This window comes from Abramis brama (assembly GCF_963993115.1).
Source record: "Abramis brama genome assembly, chromosome: 14".
Lineage (NCBI taxonomy): Eukaryota > Metazoa > Chordata > Actinopteri > Cypriniformes > Leuciscidae > Abramis > Abramis brama.
The window spans coordinates 24,467,593-24,485,428 of record NC_139976.1 but is presented as its reverse complement, the minus strand read 5'-3'; the positions used below and the strand labels follow the sequence as shown (position 1 = coordinate 24,485,428).

General features: G+C 36.6%; 2 long non-coding RNA genes across 2 annotated transcripts; one reads left to right on the top strand and one right to left on the bottom strand.

The window, feature by feature from the left end:
* Nucleotides 1-684: 684 nt before the first annotated feature.
* Nucleotides 685-4,960, bottom strand: LOC311096435. Its single transcript, XR_014609029.1, has 3 exons — nt 4,226-4,960; nt 2,988-3,145; nt 685-1,628 (listed from the first exon to the last, which is right to left on the bottom strand). It is a non-coding gene; the product is annotated as an uncharacterized lncRNA (long non-coding RNA).
* Nucleotides 4,961-15,787: 10,827 nt separating this feature from the next.
* On the top strand, nt 15,788-16,561 carry LOC311096057. Its single transcript, XR_014608946.1, has 2 exons — nt 15,788-16,255; nt 16,452-16,561. It is a non-coding gene; the product is annotated as an uncharacterized lncRNA (long non-coding RNA).
* Nucleotides 16,562-17,836: the final 1,275 nt, after the last annotated feature.

Genomic DNA, 17,836 nt, shown 5'->3' with positions numbered 1-17,836 from the left:
TGCACCCTTTTTTAAATTTCATCTTTCATTCCGAAATAGAATAATGAATGAACGAGTCGTTTTTTATGTAATATTGAAAGTAGAAAAATGAGAAAACAGTTCCTTTTTCGATTTTTCATTTTTTCCAAAAAAACGAAAAACAAGAATTCAGCTTGATTTTTCGTTTTTCGTTCTGAGGTAGAAAAATGAATAAACAGCTTGAATATTCGATTTCTACATGTGGGCGGGAATGAAACGCCCCTTTCCTTTGATTTGTCAGCCGAAGATCAAACTGTCCCGTCATCAGGGGCACGTTCAAGTTCAAAATGGTGCGAAACGTTTTGCTACGGTTTCCGGGTTGAACGTCATGTTTCCTGGAAACGGCATGCACCGGTGTGCAACGGGGTTTGAGATACGTTTTCTCTTGTTTGGTGGGTGTGTCAGAACTGCAGTCCAATCAGCAGCAACGTATATAAAGCACGCGGTATTAAAGTGAACTCGCACAATGGGTTCAAGGAAAGTAATTTACAAATGTGTTCGATGCAGCTCGGTATACGCAACAACTGAGGATATTATAAGACATGTTTGTCGTAAGTTTTATTGTAAAAATATAGGATATCAACATAATGATGATGTAGTTGTTTATATTTTTAGCTTCATTGCAAGTGTATGACATTTGGTATAGAAATAAACAATGGTAACCCAGTCAGCAAATTACCTTTGGCACAGATGTGGGCCAGATAAACAGCTGAGCTGTGGCCCAGATTAGTTTGTGTTTGCCGGCCCAGATATGGCCCACATCTCCTTTGCCAGAACTGAACCAAAGGACTGCCATAACTCCACCAAGCATGAGCCAAATACTACAAATTCATGTGGCCCATATGTGGGCCTGGTATGCAACTTTAGTATGGTTGAGTTCTGTTAAAATCTAACGGCCCTTATGTGGCCCACATGCAGCTGACAGTATTTAAAGTCTTAACTCACAGGTAAATTAAACACTCAACAACAAATGTACTCAAAACTATTTATTTTGACAAGCATTTAAATAATTACAGCTAAAGTGTTGTACTTAATTACAGCAGTATTCAGTTGAAAACATTTCATAAAAATAAATATAATTACAGCAAGAGTTGAATAATAACAGTAGTATTCAGTTGAAAACATTTATCAAAATAAATATAATTACAGCAAGAGTTGAATAATAACAGTAGTATTCAGTTGAAAACATTTATCAAAATAAATATAATTACAGCAACAGAGTTGAATTTAATAATTACAGTAGTATTCAGTTGAAAACATTTAAGAATACATAGAATTACAGCTACTCAGTTGTACTTATTTTAAGTAGAATTCAGTTGAAAACATTCAAGAATACAAATTAATAATATAAATAGCATTCAAAGCTATTTTTTTACACCAAAGTTCAAAACACTCAATCAAAGCTTGTATTAATGTTATGTTTAATTAGTCCAATGAGAGTAATACAAATAAATCACAGTTGGTAAAGAGAACTTTAAAGAGAAATTGAGAAAGTTAAAGTAAACTTGAAAGGTAAAGAGTTGAGAAGTGTGTTGATGTGCAGAGAAGTCTCCAATGAGGGTCGGCAATGTGTTGACCTTTTCCAGAAGGGGGATTCTGCCTGACTGCACCTGCAATAAAGAAGAATTTAAATAATGTTAGCAGCAATACAACCTGGAAGCTAGAGCTGCAGGATAATAAAAAAAATCATTAATGTAAATATCCTATAATATTTTAATTGCAATTATTAACAAATTAAACACCTCTGAATTACCAGTGTATGAAAGTTTTTTTCCAGTAAATTTTCAAAAGGAATTGCAAATTGTATTTTTCAATATGTGGGCCAGAATTATACCGTAATTCCTTATGACAAATTATTTCGATTTTTAGAATACTTTTGCACCAACAACCGGTTAAAATTTACAGCACTGCATGTATTCTGCTTCTTTTTTAAAAAAAAGACATGCACACGCTAATGTAAAAACACACCAACACTGATAGCATTAATGTCATGTTTTAGTCCAAAGACAGAGTCTACAAAAATAAGTGTTTTTACAAACACAAAATAAACTCAAGATAATCTGCAATGATGCGAGACAATTTGGAAGCAGAAACACACAAACAATAATGGGCCAAGTACTGAATGCAAGGAGGAACATAAAGGGTTAGTTCGCCCCAAAATGAAAATTCTGTCTGTAATTACCCTCAAGTTTTTCCAACTTCTGGGTTGTACGTCAGAGCGTAGACTCACTATTGGCCGACGCTGGTCATGTGTGGGATGCTGGCCAATCGTGAGCCTACGTTCTGACGTACAACACAGAAGCGCTGTGCTGTTACACTACGTTGAATAAAGTCTTTATTTTAGCTTGTTTTGCGCACAAAAAGTATTTTCGACACTTGATAAACTTAAGGTTCAGCCACTGTATTCTTGGACTATTTTAACAATGTCTTTACTAACTTTCTGGGCTGGCAAGTTTCAATAACAGAGAAGCCTATGGAGGAGTGAGACAGCTCTCAGATTTCATCATATATATCTTAATTTGTGTTCCGAAGATGAACGAAGGTCTTACGGGGGTGGAACAACATGGGTGAGTAATTACTGACAGAATTTTAATTTTTGGGTAAACTAACCTTTTAAATACACAGTGATAATGAACTAAATACAGATAGTTGTAGGCATGCGCTGGTATGAGACTTTGACAGAATGATAATCTTATATTGTGATTACAGCTTTAAAATGTATGATTGAAACAATATGATTCGCAATATATAAAAAATAACTTTCTTTAAAAACAAAACATAAAACTTCTAAATAAAAAATGCAGTCACTTAAGTGAGCCACGGATGTGATCAGGTAATGACAAAAAGTTGTTTGGTTCGATACTGAGATAACAGAAATAAAAATACAATGTTCTGTAAAGCGGTTTTGAAAAGTTGTGAATTGTGCAAAGTGCTATACAAATAAAAGTGACTTCTAAAAAAGGTCTCACCAATGACAACTTCCTTTACGACCAGGCGTTGGACACCAATCTTCCCATTGACTTCTCTCCAATTCATAACGTGCCACAGCAGTTGTAAAAGTGCCTTTCAGCACTCTCCACACGGTGTTATTCAGGTCAAAGCCACCAACCAGACCCAGATAGGTAATCTGATAGGAAAAAAAAAACATTGTGTAAGTGGTTGAAATATGCATTTAAATAGACCACCCTAAAATGAAAGTGCTTTTATATTCAAAAATGAACTATAAACTATTACTTACTCCATCTGAAACCATATTTTCTAGGTTTTTAATATGGAAATTATTGTCATTGCCCCACCCATACCACACATTAGGGCTGGGTGGTATGACAGTATACCATAGCATGGTATATAAACTATATCGTGAGAAATTAGAGTAATTATAAAAATGTCCTGCCTCTTCCAAGCTTTATAATGGCAGTGAATGGCTGCTCAATTAATTGATAGTTAACAGAAATACAGCAATTCTTTGTTTGTTCATGTTAGTTCACAGTGCATACTAAAGTTAACAAGTATATTTTTTTTATATTGAATAGTAAATGTTGAAATTAACATTAACACATATTAATATATGCAGTAGAAGTGCAGTTCATTATTAGTTCATGTTAATGTTCAGGTATTGTATCGAAAGTCATAATTTTGGTATTGTGACTTGACACTAATAGCCTAACGTTAACATTACAACTTTAATTTTAAAGAGGGAAAGGTCATGAGAAAAAGTCTTGGTTGAATATCATTTCAGAGTTAAATAAATATACATACAATAATGCACACGTATTAATGTGTTTATTCTTGGCATTTTTATATTATTATGATTAGTTGAATGATTGTGAACACAAATTAGGATTTAGGTTTTCTGACAAACAGTAACACCGACATTGGACCGCGTCGCCTTAATTCACAAATAGGCTAACGTACTACACAATGACAAACTATACTATTTTATTGTGTACGACAGTGAGCTGTTGATTTATAAACAAAAACATCTTAATTTAAAACGGCAAACCAGCGAACTGCTATAGCCTAAGTTAACGGTTAAGTTAAACATTAAACTTTATTGTAAGTTATAGCAGTAAACTGAAGAAAATATTAGCTAGTTCAACCCCTTCCTCGATGGAACGAATAACTAAACGCATAATAACATGCAATATTGACACATAATGCTGCATATTTCATTTATATGACTTTAAAATGCCAAAACATCACTTACCTGAATGTACACAGTCGTGAGGAAAGCAGAGTAAATGGCGTCAGCTGGCCAGCGTCGCAGTCAAACTCGCGCCCTAGTCTCTCCACCAATAGGAGGGAAGATGCAGAGCAACCTGAGGTGTGGAACGGCGGATGTTTGCCGCACTTGATTTCAGGATTCCTGTGTTTTTCCACGTATAAGCCAAATGTTTACCACAAGTCGGTGTTTCTCACTGTGTGCCATAGCTCAGCCACATATGGTTCTCATGTGTTCGTTGTTATCTGGGCCATATACCTCAAAATCAGTTGTGAACCAAGAGAGCATTTCCCGCAGATTTTAAAGTTATGGCAAAACAAATATGGCTACGATTTGGCCCATATCTGTTCAGCCATGCCACATCTAGGCCATATGTGCCAGATAATACCCACATGTGGCCCACATGTAATTGCTATCTGGGAATTAAGTGCTTTTCCTAAAAATGAGAAAGAAAATACAGGGTATTAAAACAGTATGAACTACAAATAAAGTCAGTATGTGAGGCTAAATAGATGTTTTAGTCTGAATTAGGTCAGATGTGCTTCCATTTCAGTTTCAGCAATCCCTTCACTCGATTGGGATGTTCTCTTTTGTTCTGGGCGGCAAGTGCAGTAACTGTAACATCGGGCATATAGTAGGCTATTAAACACATATTTATACCGACTTCATCAGGCTCTGAAAATTCTTCACAAAGAACACAAAAGCTGTGTCCCAATGTGAAGTCTGCATCCTCCGAAGGCCGTATTTGAAGACCGATTGCGTCACAGTGGCGCGACGAAACGTCACAGCGGAGCGACGAAGAATGTCCCAATTCAAAGTCTGCACACTTTGGAGGTCGCATTTGAAGGCCGATTGCGTCACCGCGGCGCTATGAAGGCTGTCCCAATTCAATTCTGCATCCTCCGAAGGCCGTATTCGAAGGCCGGTTGCGTCATCGCGGCGCGACGAAGGCTAAAGCGACGCCAAATGCACCCTTCGTTTCCCCGTAAAAGGAAGGATACATAAATGGACACTTTGCGGACTATCCTACCCCATAATTCATCGCGCGGCGGTGACGACAGCATTTTTATTAAAGCATAAATAAATAAATGACGGCCGAGAGTTCGCTGGTGGACGGCAAATTCACATTTAAATGAAAGTATTATGTTTTCATTTACTCAAATAGCTAGTGAAACCACAGTTAAAAGCCACAAGTTTTTCTTTCTTATAAACTTCACCTTAACTCCTTCTTCACCATTGCGTGGCTTCATTTGTCAGGTGGTCTGAGGCAAAACTTGAGCTAATAGTTTAATAATTGTTTCAGGGAGCAAGGAGCAGACAGCTCAATTTATTAAACTGCAATTTAAAATAAATTAATTAATTAAATTAAGTTTTATTGTAATATTGGCACTAGTCTGTCTAACTTGTGTAAATAAGAAATATCACTCACCCTATAAAGCCCACAACAATAAGAAAAGCAGTAGATAAGGGTTTCACTAGTATGTTTTTTTGTAGTGCTGTCATGCAAGCTATGTCTACAAAGGTTTTAACCAAATTTGAGTATTCATGAATATGATTTCTGAACATGAATATGATTTTAAAAATACAAAGTAAGAAAGTTGAGATCACATCTTTGCTGAAATGTATTGTGCTGTTGTTGTTAACAAGCCATGGTTAATTTGCTCTGCCTTAGGATTGCACGTGTCCTGGGACAGGAGAGGGAGTGGGTGGGAAACCCACTGCTGCAACTTGGCCCTGGTTTGTCCTCATGGATGAGATGTTGGGACAGAGGCATTGCACCCTCATTGCTTCAATCCCTGAGGACACACCAGGGCCGAGTTCAGCAGTGTGTGACCAAGAAGGGGGGAGCCAGGGGCAGCAGCAGCACGAGCAACAGCATCAGCACCAGCACCACGACGAAGGCGAGACAGAGAGGACGAGTTTTTGGACTTGATTAGAGAAGACATGGGACTGCAGAGGCGAGGAGAGCACAGGAGAGAATGGACAGGCTGTTTTCTCTTCTTGAAAGAATGATTAAGAAACATATATATATATATATATATATATATATATATTCTTTAACTTTTTTCACTTATTTTTTTAAAAGGAAAAAAAAATTATGCAACTTTAAATGTGTAAATAAAAGAGAATTCATTGCTCTGGACATTGTTTATTTTTGTAATGACAGTCATAATTTCTACATGAAACAAATTCTTCTATAACGTTTTTCCCCAAACTATTTACAACATACGTTAAACATGTCAAAATCAACATAAACATTTAAATTTACAGTACATAAAATAAGAAAAAATGATGAAGACTTTTATTCAGCTGAGTGGGAGACCCTGGTGTGCTGCTGGACTGGGATGGGCTCCACAGTAGAGACCCTGGTAAGGCCTCCTGCTGGTGGGACATCATCTGGGATGTTCTCCAGAGTGTTTGACTGCATATTTCCACTATCCACTAAGTTGTCTACCAACAGGTTTGCAGGGCTGACTCGTGGAATAAATATTGAGATACTTTATTACACTAAAGTACTTTTAATAACCACTAATACCGCATTGGGGAAAAACTACTAGTCATATATTTCAAACCTTAGTTAAGCAAAATTATCTTGCATACTGTAATATACTTAAGGTATCAAGAGTAAAAGTAAAGGAATTCTAGAGGAAAAAAAACCTTGTCAGGGTTTGTATGATGGTTCTGCTTTTATATTACTGCATATGTTGCATTTTACTTCTGAATATTTTCAAGGTTGACTTGATACATTTAAACTATATACTTTTGTGTAGTTTATTGTAAAACAATGCATATTGTAAAATAACATAATTTTGTAGTGTTGCTGTCCTGTGTGGGAAAATCACTTCGAGTATTAACGATGTAGTTCCTTACATACCACCACTGGTTATTTTGAAAATGAAAGTAAATGTAGGCCTATTGTCACAATATTAACAAATTGTTGCTAACTACAGCCCCGTCCCATATCAAACGGCGCATCTGAAGCGCTCGGATTGTTCTTGTCGCCTAGCAACAGTGACTGACAGCTGCCGATGAAGAGCATTCGCACTAGACTTTTTATATTCAACTGAGTTTTATATTCAAATAGGGTTGAAAACCTGTGTAAATATATTTACCAAGGTCCATTTATGTGCATAATTAAAAAAAGAATACACTAGCCTACAAAATCGCATCAAGGTAAGATATAAATGAACATTTGAATCTTCGGCTAAGCCGAAAGTACATGACCTGAAACATCCTTAATACCATGTCCTCCAGTAAAATATAAAACATAAAAATGACAATAGCCAATTCTGGCTCCATAGCTGTTTACTCAATTATATCAAATGAATTATCAGGATGGCAGCATAGGCTACTCTCGCACCGTTGCTTGGCGCCAGGAGCGGTGATCGGGAACACCTGGCTGCACAATTAGGAAATCCTACGAAGGCTACATGGAGCGTCGTTCGGAGGACGCATAGGCTGCATCGTTTGAAGTCCGCAGCCTTCGAAGGATGCAGTCTTCACATTGGGACACAGCTAAAGAATGGCCTTCTCAGCTGCCATAGTTGCAACTCTTGCGTCATCAGAACAGTGTGTTCAACGCATCACCGTTTCGGTTTAAAAAACGTTGTGCAACGTTTTGTCGGGGCTGAACGCAGCCCTGTTCTTCCTCAGTTCTGCACTGCAGAATAAGAGTCCTCCGTTGTGTGGATTCTTAACGCGTTTATTGCAACTTTTTCATATTTTTTCCATCAACCAGACTAACGAATTCGACACAACCCGTACTGGGGAATAGCCTAGACAGGGCTTTCTTCTGTGTAGATATAAATTCACCTACGCTTTGCATCAGCTGGGTATGCAGGGTAAATGACGGCTGTTAGCCTACCATGGTCGCCCTCGTATTTTTTTTAAATAATAAATGACGATATAAATCAATATAATTAGTTGTAAATTAAATATTTTTAACACTAATACAAAAAGAAAAGAATAATGCATTGACTATATAATAGGCCTATATTAACGTAAATGCATGAACTGTCATTCAGACTGACTATCTAACAACCGGAGAACAGAGAACAACAGAGATATTAAAATACATACTCTTCTGAGATTTATGATGTAGGCCTTGTGTTTTATTAAAATGTATTAATTTATATCTCAAAGATGTGCGCTTGTGCGCAGCGCACCGTTCATGTTGAGAGGGAAACAAACGCATTTTATTATAGCCTATTCAGAAATAGTGTAAAAGACCGGTAAATAAAATACAACATTAACATTATAAACACTATTAATAACATATAGGCTATGTCTATGCGTATTTTACTTCCCCTTACTGTAGCCCATGTCAAATCCTTAAATGAATGGTATTCAGAAAACAACAAGAATGAAAAATAAGTAGGCACGTATAATAAAAATATAACCTAATAGCTTATAATAATATTGTGTCCTTTATTATAAACAACATTTAGCCTATTTTAAACGCCAAGCCTAAACAAATTTATTTGAATCGAAACTGAAACTGTACGGACATTGGTTTCGCTCATCTCTCATTCGGTCCAAAGTTTCCATATTTGCAATGTAACATTTGGATGCTAACTAGTAATGTAAAGAAGGCTTCATACTTCAGTCGAGTCCCAATATACACGTATAGCTAAATCATCATCTTCACAGCAAGGGAAATGAGTTTGGAATAACAGCAAGTAGGACTGTGCGGCACATCCTTTATATTGTAGCCTACAACAGACCAATTAAATTAAGCAGAATAACTTTTTATATATTTGGTTGACTGTGTTTTATTTTAATAATGAACAGGCTGCGATGTCAAGTTAGCAATGCCGGAAGTGAACTGATAATAGCCTAGATGTTGTGTGAGCGAGCGATGCGCCAGCGCCATCACTTGGATTTGTTGCTCAGCAGGGGAAATAACTTAATATTCTGTCGTTTAATACTCTGTCATTCGAAACAGTAAAATTTATATTTTTATTTGTGTACATTCAAAATGAATACAAAATGTCATGCCTTTGAAAAATAAAGAAAACAACATGATGCACTGGTTTAGCGCGTCTCAGTGTCCTTGAACATCTTTCTGGCACACACCAAAAATGAACCAAAATAGCGTGAATAGCCTTCTGACGCGCCTACTTTTGAAAGTCAACATTTAGATTATTTTAAGTAAAATGCATTATATAGTCACATAGGAATAAAACACAGCGTGGTTCATGATAAAAAAAAAAAACGTGACTTTACAGATCGGAAAATAGGAAAATAGCAAACCCCTGGCACTTCTGGTCTACAAAGAAGAAAGCCCTGTCTAGTCTATTCCCCAGTACGGGTTGTGTCGAGCCATTCGTTAGTCTGGTTGATGGAAAAAAATATGAAAAAGTTGCAATAAACGCGTTAAGAATCCACACAACGGAGGACTCTTATTCTGCAGTGCAGAACTTTATTTGTAGTTCGTTCTGAGGTAGAAAAAATAATAAACAGCTTGAATATTCGATTTCTACACATGGGCGGGAATGAAACGCCCCTTTCCTCTGATTTGTCAGCCGAAGATTTTCCTCAGTTCTGCACTGCAGAATAAGAGTCCTCCGTTGTGTTCTCCAATCTAACAACCGGAGAACAGAGAACAACAGAGATATTAAAATACATACTCTTCTGAAATGTATTAATTTATATCTCAAAGATGTGCTTTGAGTTTTATAAAAAGCAATAAGGTACTCTAGGCTAGTGCTGTATCTGAATAAGCCCCAACGCACGGTCATGTTGAGAGGGAAACAAACGCATTGTATTATTAGCCTATTCAGAAATAGTGTAAAAGACCGTAAATAAAATACAACATTAACATTATAAACACTATTAATAACATATGTCTATGCGTATTATACTTCCCCTTACTGTAGCCTGTCAAATCCTTAAATGAATGGTATTCAGAAAACAACAAGAATGAAAAATAAGTAGCCCGTATAATAAAAATATAGCCTAACCTAATAACTTATAATAATAGCCTATTATGTCCTTTATTGAAACTGAAACTGTACGGACATTGGTTTCGCGCATCTCTCATTCGGTCCAAGGTTTCCATATTTGCAATGTAACATTTGGATGCTAACTAGTAATGTAAAGAAGGCTTCGTACTTCAGTCGATTCCCAATATACACGTATATGCTAAATCATCATCTTCACAGCAAGGGAAATGAGTTTGGAATAACAGCAAGTAGGACTGTGCAGCACAGCCTTTATGTTGTACAAAAGACCAATTAAATTAAGCAGAATAATTTTTATATATTTGGTTGACTGTGTTTTATTTTAATAATGAATAGGCTGCGATGTCAAGTTAGCAATGCCAGAAGTGAACTGATAATAGCCTAGATGTTGTGTGAGCGAGCAATGCGCCAGCGCCATCACTTGGATTTGTTGCTCAGCAGGGGAAATAATATTCTGGGAACAGAATAATATTCTGTCTTTTAATACTCTGTCATTCGAAGCAGTAAAATTTATATTTTTATTTGTGTACATTCAAAATGACTACAAATGACCTTTAAAAAATAAAGAAAACAACACGATGCGCTGCGTCTCAGACTCCTTGAACATCTTTCTGGCGCACACCAAAAATGAACCAAAATAGAGTGAATAGCCTTCTGACGCGCCTACTTTTGAAAGTCAACATTTAGATTATTTTAAGTAAAATGCATTATATAGTCACTTAGGAATAAAACACAGCGTGGTTCATGATAAAATAAATTTAAAAAACGTGACTTTACAGTTCGGAAAATAGCAAACCCCTGGCACTTGAGAACTCTGGTCTACAAAGAAGAAAGCCCTGTCTAATCTATTCCCCAGTACGGGTTGTGTCGAGCCATTCGTTAGTCTGGTTGATGGAAAAAATATTAAAAAGTTGCAATAAAAGCGTTAAGAATCAGCACAACGGAGGACTCTTATTCTGCAGTGCAGAACTGAGGAAGAACTGGGGCACGTTCAAGTTCAAAACGGTGCGCAACGTTTTGCTACGGTTTCCGGGTTGAACGTCATGTTTCCTGGAAACGGCGTGCACCGGTGTGCAACGGGGTTTGAGATGCGTTTTCTCTTGTTTGGTGGGTGTGTCAGAACTGCCGTCCAATCAGCAGCAACATAAAGCACGTGGTATTAAAGTGAACTCGCACAATGGGTTCAAGGAAAGTAATTTACAAATGTGTTCATGCAGCTCGGTATACACAACAGCTGAGGATATTAGAAGACATGTTTGTCGAAAGTTTTATTGTAAAAATATAGGATATCAACATAATGATGTAGTTGTTTATATTTTTAGCTTCATTGCAAGTGTATGACATTTGGTATAGAAATAAACAATGGTAATTAAGTGCTTTTCCTAAAAATGAGAAAGAAAATACAGGGTATTAAAACAGTATGAACTACAAATAAAGTCAGTATGTGAGGCTAAATGTGTTTTAGTCTGCATTAGGTAAGATGTGTGCTTCAGTTTCAGCAATCCCTTCACTCGATTGGGATGTTCTCTTTTGTTCTGGGCGGCAAGTGCAGTAACTGTAACATCGGGCATATTTTGTAGTATTAAACACATATTTATACCGACTTCATCAGGCTCCGAAAATTCTTCACAAAGAACACAAAGAATGGCCTTCTCAGCTGCCATAGTTGCAACTCTTGCGTCATCAGAACAGTGTGTTCAACGCATCACCGTTTCTGTTTAAAAAACGTTGTGCAACGTTTTGTCGGGGCTGAACGCAGCCCAGATGACGGGACAGTTTGATCTTCGGCTGACAAATCAGAGGAAAGGGGCGTTTCATTCCCGCCCATGTGTAGAAATCGAATATCAAGCTGTTTATTAATTTTGCTACCTCAGAACGAAAAACGAAAACTAAAGCTGAATTCTTGTTTTTCGTTTTTTGGGAAAAAATGAAAAATCGAAAAATGAACTGTTTTCTCATTTTTCTACTTTCAATATTAAATAAAAAAACGACTGAACGAATGATACACGGATTGTAATCAGGGTATCTTCCGTCCATTTCATTTCCTATTTGAAATGAAATAAGCAGAAACGAGAAATGGCGCCTTTATCCGTTTTTTCGTTTTTTCCAAAAAACGAAAAACGAGATTTCGGCTTGATTTTTCGTTTTTTAGTTCACAGGCAAAAAACGAATAAATTACTTCAAAATTCGTTTTGCACATGTGGACGGTCATGAGGCGCCCCTGTCAGCCGATTGGTCAAGAAAATCTGAGCATGTGACGTCATCGGTAGTTCCCTAGGTTTATTCAACAAAATAATAGTCCTATGGCTCTGCGTACCGCATATTAAACTGTTCAGGGCAGGTCCTGGACTTACTTATGTGCAACTTAACGCGTTTCAGAGAAATATTTATATATCAGAAATATTAAATATTAATCTGCTGCACCCAGACGGTTTTATTAGCTGTGCGGAGTTAAATCTGTCTGGTGCTGCGCTAGGCAGCGCAGCGGGTGAAGCACAATGTTCAGTCGAGTGTAGCATATACGCAGCAGTCATAACTCTTCTTTTAGACAATACGCTCAGTTTTGGACAAGGGGTGGTTATTATTGCAAATACTGTAATGCAAAACTGCTGATGGTGGTTGGTACCGCGATGATGGTAAATAAAATTGTAGGCTACTGTAACTGTAGCCGCGAGAGTGAGACAGCGAGATGATTGACAGGACGATAGCGGAGGAAAAAGCGCAAGATTTCGTTAGTAAAGAAATATTTATTTGTTTAATATAAAAGTGAGTTTGCCTTTGAAAACAACAACAAAACGGTGAAATAACAGTGTGATCACAAAACTGAGCGTTCGTTTTAAAGGGAAATTTCCAAATATATTTTATTTATTTGTTAGCCTAATGCTGTTGTTTTATGCTACAGGTTTAATACTATGCGGATGCGGGAGTTAAAACTGTGCTGGGCTATGTTGGTGACCCAGTGTAATTGTAGTCTACAGCGTAAAATACAACCACAAACACACGTAATATGTATGCATAGCCAAAACACAACACGAGTTTGTTTAAACTTGATTTTTACCATCCATATTTTTTTTCTTCCGGACTCCACGCCAGAGGTCCCCCTCAGCACCCCTAACCCTTGTGTTATGTTGCGGGTCAATTTGAACCGTTTAGGGTGCTTTCACATCTGTAGTTCCGTTCATTCCGGACCAAGGGAGAAAAATTATACTTTGTAGCATTTTTCAGGCGTTTTGGTTCCTTTTCACACCACACATTTGTGATGTTCCCGCCCGGGTCAATTTGTCCCTCAGCTATTCAAAAGCAACTGTATGGACACATGTGTTTGTATGACAGGGCACTTCAACTCCAGTTCTAAAGTGCAAGTGTCTAAAAGTGATCTAACCCTATCCAAACACACTTGAAAAAGCTAAATCACGTTGTTCAGAATTAATTGCAAATTACAGATGAAAATCTTTGTCAGACAAATAAGCTCTCATTTCTATATTCAAGATATCTGAAATACCTAGCTTTTAACCTTTTATGATTTTCAAAGGCAGCTTTACAGAGCCAATAAATAAATAAAAAAACATTTATTTGATGTATGTTTTTGTTATGTTTTGTTTCTCACTCCCATGTGAGTGAATAATGAGCTTTCCCACAATTTTGCTTAGTGTGACACAAGACTTTGGCATAGACAGCAGGAAAAATGAGCTCCCAAAGATTGACATTTATTATACAGCTACATTTAATTGTTTAGTTATGATGTTATAAGCATAAAATGTATAAGAAAAAATGAAAACGTAAAAAAAAATTATGCAAAAAAAGTCAGTAGGCCTATACTGTTTATAAAAAGAAAACGGTTTTAAAAATGGTTAAAAAACAATTTGTCAATTTGACCCGCTCCGTAAGTAGCCTAAGGAAATCGAACAGTGAACGAGGGTACGTTCAGCATATAGCGCTTATTTTAGATTTTTTTAATGTTTGACAACATCTTCCTCCACTCTTTGAACAATTTTAATTAACATTAGCCTATTCGTTATTAACAGAGCGAATAAGACGGATGAGATAACACAACTTATCTCATGGCCGCGCGCCGCCAGTTGTCGTTCCCTGACCTATTCACCTTTCAAACGAATGCGGTTCATTGTTATTTTTTAATGAAAACACAACAACAATAAAATAGTAGGCTACAATAAAAAAAACTCCTGCATAGTATTAAACTTGAATTAACAAAACGATTAAGACGGAATAACAACAGCATAGGCTAACAAATAAATAACTAATAAATAAAATATATTTGGAAATTTTCCCTTTAAAACGAACGCTCAGTTTTGTGATCACACTGTTATTTCACTGTTTTGTTGTTGTTTTCAAAGACAAACTCACTTATATTAAACAAATAAATATTTTTTTACTAACAAAATCTTGCGCTTTTTCCTCCGCTATCGTCCTGTCAATAATCTCGCTGTCTCACTCTCGCGGCTATGATTAGATACAGTTACAGTACAATTTTATGTACCATCATCGCGGTACCAACCACCATCAGCAGTTTTGCATTAGACCTACAGTATTTGCAATAACCACCCCTTGTCCAAAACTGAGCGTATTGTCTAAAAGAAGAGTTATGACAGCTGCGTATGCTACACTTGACTGAACATTGCTTGCCTAGCGCAGCACCAGACAGATTTAACTCCGCACAGCTAATAAAACCGTCTGGGTGCAGATTAATATTTAATATTTCTGATATATAAATATTTCTCTGAAACGCGTTAAGTTGCACATAAGTAAGCCCAGGACCTGCCCTGAACAGTTTAATATGCGGTACGCAGAGCCATAGGACTATTATTTTGTTGAATAAACCTGGGGAACTACCGATGACGTCACATGCTCAGATTTTCTTGACCAATCGGCTGACAGGGGCGCCTCATGACCGTCCACATGTGCAAAACGAATTTTGAAGTAATTTATTCGTTTTTTGCCTGTGAACTAAAAAACGAAAAATCAAGCCGAAATCTCGTTTTTCGTTTTTTGGAAAAAACGAAAAAACGGATAAAGGCGCCATTTCTCGTTTCTGCTTATTTCATTTCAAATAGGAAATGAAATGGACGGAAGATACCCTGATTATTTGCGAAGCCTTTTATTGCATTCCTGCTGTGCATAGAGCTTCTAACACCAGAAGAAAGCAATTTCATTCATGATGATTACATGAAAACTGTGCCATGATTTAGTGGAAGGTTGCTGCCATCTATTGGAAACTAAACAAAATTAAAGTAATATGAAATTCGATAAAGCCACTAGATGGCCGTGTACTTTTTCGTTCATTCATTATTCTATTTCGGAATGAAAGATGAAATTTAAAAAAATTCAGCTTGGTTTTTTGTTTAAAAGAAAAAAAAGCAGGAATGGCTGTATTTTGTTTTCCAAATGTATTGTTGTCATCAAATAATAGTATTAGAAAATTGGACGACATTTCCGATCGTTTTTTAATTTGTAATATTTATTTGTACGTTTATTGTATTTCATTTGACTGATCCTATCTTTACCCGGAAGTAAATTACACCGTCTTGCGAAGTCATAGAATAAAAGTCATACACTAGATGCAAGGGGGCAGGGATTTGTATTATTTTGAAGGTACCCCCGGACGCCGCCATTGGCTAACGGAACCCCACCTGCAGTTAGCATCCCATTGACTCCCATTCATTTTGGCGTCACTTTGACAGCGAATAACTTCACATCTGAGGCGTTTAAAGACTCCATTTGTCCATTATTTATTTCTAAAGAAACACGACAATGTATAAAATGCTCCATTACCTTGTAGCTTAAGTTATGGCCCTGTAGAAGCAGTTTTTGTAAAAGTAGGCTAATGATTGCGTCATAGCCACGCGACTCTCTGTCGCACAGTAAAAAATTACCGTATGGACAGGAGGAGAAGCTCGCAGGCAATATTTTATGAGCATAGACGTCTATGAGGCAATCGGGGGGACGTAGAGTCAAGGGAGAAGCCCATATAGAGTCCATAAAAGCAACGGGGAAAAATTGTGCAACAACGTTTTGAGGAATTGGAAATAATTCGGTATGTGGCAAGTATACATGAAGTAGCCTAACATTTATCCACGATCTTTAAATAATGTATCTACTTAATTAAATAATGAAGTATGGGTAACGGGGTATTAACGGGGGATGGAGAAATTATCATGAAATTATGCAATGGAAAAAAAAAACATCTCAATGTCAATCGCGGTTAACTTTATTCCTTTATTTATTTACAGATACGCTTGAAGATGAATGTGATCCCTTTCATCCTGGTCGGAAGCCATATACAACATGTCCTATCCTACATAACCTAATGTAAAAAATAAAGAAAACCGTTTCTGTTCAAGTGTGTTTGTCCATGATTTATTAGCCAAAACTGCATGATTTAACAGCTCATCATTTTTTATAAATTGGAATATTATATGGTCAATGTATTACGTGAAGAGATGAACTGTACAATGAGTAATTTTAAGAGACTATTTAAAATTAATATTGAATGGATACGAAAATGACTCGAGGGGATAGTATATTGTATAGGCCTACTTACAGTATGGTTCCTTGGCTTATATAGTATTGTTTTGAATGGGTTATTATTCGGTTTAATGTAGATAGAGGGAAACGGAGAAGATGGAATTTTTTTGGTAAATGTGCTTTTTGGTAAAAAATTTTGAAAAAATTCAAATATGATTCAAATAGGAATTTTTGGAATTCAAATAAAAAAAATTAGACCCGTTTATGCACACATATGCATAAACGGGTCTAATTTTTTTAATTTTTTTTTAATTTGAATCATATTTGAATTTTGGAAGATTGTGCTGAGATTCTAATCATCATTCAAGACAAGTATTGTGCTATAGGTGGTATTTTATTAATTCAGTGTGTTGCTTGTTGCCTGTTTTCCGTTATTTCATCTTCCTTTATTTACTTCAATTGACTTGTTGCTAGCATATTGTCCCTCGTGCGAACATGCCTTGCTGTGTAGCATACATGTGTTCTAAGAGACAAGGCTCTTCTTCCGAGTTAAGCTTTTTCAGGTAAGTCCACAGTCTCCATCAATATAATAAAAGATTATGATTATTTGAATCATCATTATATAGGCCTAAGCATGGGTGTAAAGAGTGACGTTACCTGAAAATCAATACTTGAGTAAAAATACAGATACCTTACAGTAAAAAAAAGAATCCATTAGAAATTACAAGTCATCATTTCCAATACAACTTGAGTAAAAGTATTAACGTTTCTGATTTCAACAATATTTAAGTGTTTTACTCGTACTGAATGTGGCTAAAAAAGATGCAGGCCGTCCTCAACAGCTGAAACATGCAGATGATTTAAGACATGCAGGTGAAATGAACAACTGATTTGTAAGATAAGAAATCATGTTTATTTGATAAAATCAAAATAAAGCTGAACACCTCGCCGTCTCTGCAAGATTCGGTGGGTGATTCAGATTGATTTCTCTTGGCACAGCTTTTAGAAGACTTACAATTGTCAGACGGGTTGCTCACGTCACTTCTACGTCATCAAGCTCAGTTTGAGTCTGCGCAGTACGCTGGACCCCCAGGAAGTAAGAGTTTCTAATGGGCTTCACTTTGTCTCCGTTGAATCCATAGACAGTATA